Raw genomic sequence first — 2,666 nt, 5'->3', positions numbered from 1 at the left:
CACAATGGAACAAAATACTATCTGGTGTTATGCCATCCCTATGATCACTTACAGATTAGACCATTACAGGTTCTCATTAGCTGTTCTTGAAATCAGTCTCCAGGCCTTTCTTACTAGTTTATCTCAGTCTGGAAGTGCTGCTGAAACCTGTTCAGCATTATAGCAACACACAAGCCTCCACAGACAGACGGCAGTGGCTGCTCATGAGGTGCATTAGCCAGGAATCAAACCTAGGTCTCTCTCATGGAAGGGGAGATTTCTACCACTGAAACACCAATGCACTTATCAAATTTAAGATATCCAAACCCACCAGCCACTCTGTGGGAGGAAGATGAGGCAGTTTGCTTCCATAAAGATTTACAGCTTTGGAAACCCTATGGGGCAGTACTACTACTCTGCCCTAAAGAGTTGCTAAGAGTTGGAATTGGTTCATTGGCAGTAGGTTTGGTTTAAACCAACAGGAGGCTGGAATAATAATGTTACCATTATATGGTATTTGAACATTCATTTTTTTCTATAATCACATATTAAGCTCCTACCATACTCTAGGTATGATTCTATGAACTGTATATAAAGAGTCTACCCCTTTCATCAAGACTTAACTCTTTCAATGCAGTAGACCCACAAACACAATTATAAAAGAGTATGATGAGTATGGGAGCTCTGGTAGCATAGTGGCTAAGACACTTGCCTGCTAACCAGATGGCTGGCGGTTCAAACCCACCAGCCACTCCTCGGAAGGAAGGTTGGGCAATCCTACTTCCGTAGTGATACTGCCTCGGAAACCCAAGGAGGGGTCGCTATGAGTCGGGGCCGACTCGACGGCACATAACAACAACAACAACAACATGATGAGTATGGTGGTCTTTCGTACAGGAGACTCACATCAAATCACCTGCCCTCACTTGACTGTCAGTGATGGCTTACACGTTGCTATAATGCTGACCAGGTTTTAGCAGAGCTTCCAAAGATGGACTAGGTAGGCCAGGTGATCTACTTCTGAAAATCAGCCAATGACAATCCTATGCAACATAAAGGTCTGTTCTACAACCACTCATGGAATGTCACAGGACTAAGCTGCTTTTCACTCAGTTTGGCATGGGGTTGCCATAACTCAGGAGGTGACTCAATGGCAGCTAGCAATAACAACAATGTGATGAGTGCAAAAAAAATGTGAAAAAGGCTTAGTAGTAGAACTAAGGAGGGAGTGGTTAGCTCTATTATGCAAGAGTTGAGAAGAATTTTCTGTGGAGCTAGGTATAGCATATGTCTTCTGGGTTTAGAAAGATGAGTAAAACATATATCAGATGGACAAGAGGCAGGAAAACAGAGGAGTGGGCAAACAGAAAGGCAGAGAGGAATGCAACACTGGTGTGGACTTTGTTCCGTCGGTATATAAAAGGGCAAGGCATCAAGGGGTAGAAAATGAGGATGGATAGGCAAGTAGAAAATACCATATTTTGATGCATCCACTGCTAAAGTTAAGCATTTGTTTTTTAATCCTAAAAGCATTATTCAAAATGTTTCTGTAGAAACTCTCAAAAAAAAAAAAAAAAAAACCTCACTGCCGTCGAGTCAATCTTGACTCACAACGACCCCTCCCTCGGTTTCATAGGTGGTATCTCTATGGGAATAGATTGCCCATCTTCCTTCTGAGCAGTGGCTGTTGGGTTTGAACTGCTGGCCTTTTGGTTAATAGTCAAATGCCTTAGGCATTATGTCACCAAGCTCCTAGTCCTATAGATACTTAATAGGTAAACCTTGGCAAAAGTAGCTCCATGACCAAATAAATACATTAAGAAAATTTTGGATTGAATAAATTTCTTTAAAGCAAGATTCTTCAGAGCCATTAAAACTCTGAATTTTTAATGTATTTGGAGTCTCCAAGAGGAGGTTACATTATGCAGCTTTCCTTAATCCTATTTGACCATTTATCTGTTTGCTGAAGCTTTTGATTCCCTGGCCCTAAAGAAATACAGATGTAAATGCTGGATAGACCACAAAATGTTTTAAACAGTGGATCAAGAGAGACTTCTCAGTCTTGTTTGTTGACATTTTTTACATTATCTCTTGGTGGCAGCAAGAAAAGAACAAGAACAGGCAGCAAAGGGACTAAGAGATTACTTGTGACAAAGATTAAAGGCCCCATCTAAGGAAGAGGACATGAAAATAAGAAGAAAAGAATAATTTCAAGAAACATTAGACTGTAGAATCATAGTAACCAGTGTCTTACATCATATGTATTTCTTCTGATATGAAAATGAGTTGCAACTTAGAAAACCGTGGTGGGTCTCTTGATTATCCTAAAGATTAATGATAAAGTTAACTCATTCATACCCTGTACTTTGCCAACTTTTCTCCTGGAAAAATGAGATCTTTGACCAAGAGTCTACTCTATATCATTACCCCAGAAGTAGAGTATGAAATGAATGGGAGGGGAATGGACTGTTACCCTCAATCTCATTGGAGAGATTCATGAGCGTAGATAAAAAGAAGACTCCTAAAGGCTGGAGTACATTGTGGAGACAAGCTCAAGAATAGACTTGAGAGGTTAAGTGAGAAGCAGCATAGTACAAACACAGTGTCTTAGTTTCCCATGACTACCATAATAGGAATGCCACAAATGGATGGCTTTGAAGAACAGAAATGTATTTCTTAAAAATTCT

General features: G+C 40.2%; 1 non-coding gene across 1 annotated transcript; it reads right to left on the bottom strand.

Annotated features, from left to right (window-relative positions):
* Window positions 1-209: 209 nt before the first annotated feature.
* TRNAG-UCC lies at window positions 210-280 on the bottom strand. The gene has a single exon. It is a non-coding gene; the product is annotated as a tRNA-Gly (tRNA).
* Between the last annotated feature and the right edge of the window lie 2,386 nt (window positions 281-2,666).

This window comes from Orycteropus afer, unplaced genomic scaffold (genome assembly GCF_000298275.1).
Source record: "Orycteropus afer afer isolate SDZICR_OR568_19922 unplaced genomic scaffold, OryAfe1.0 scaffold00012, whole genome shotgun sequence".
Lineage (NCBI taxonomy): Eukaryota > Metazoa > Chordata > Mammalia > Tubulidentata > Orycteropodidae > Orycteropus > Orycteropus afer.
The sequence above is the reverse complement of the archived record's forward strand: the minus strand, read 5'-3'. Positions and strand labels throughout refer to the sequence as shown.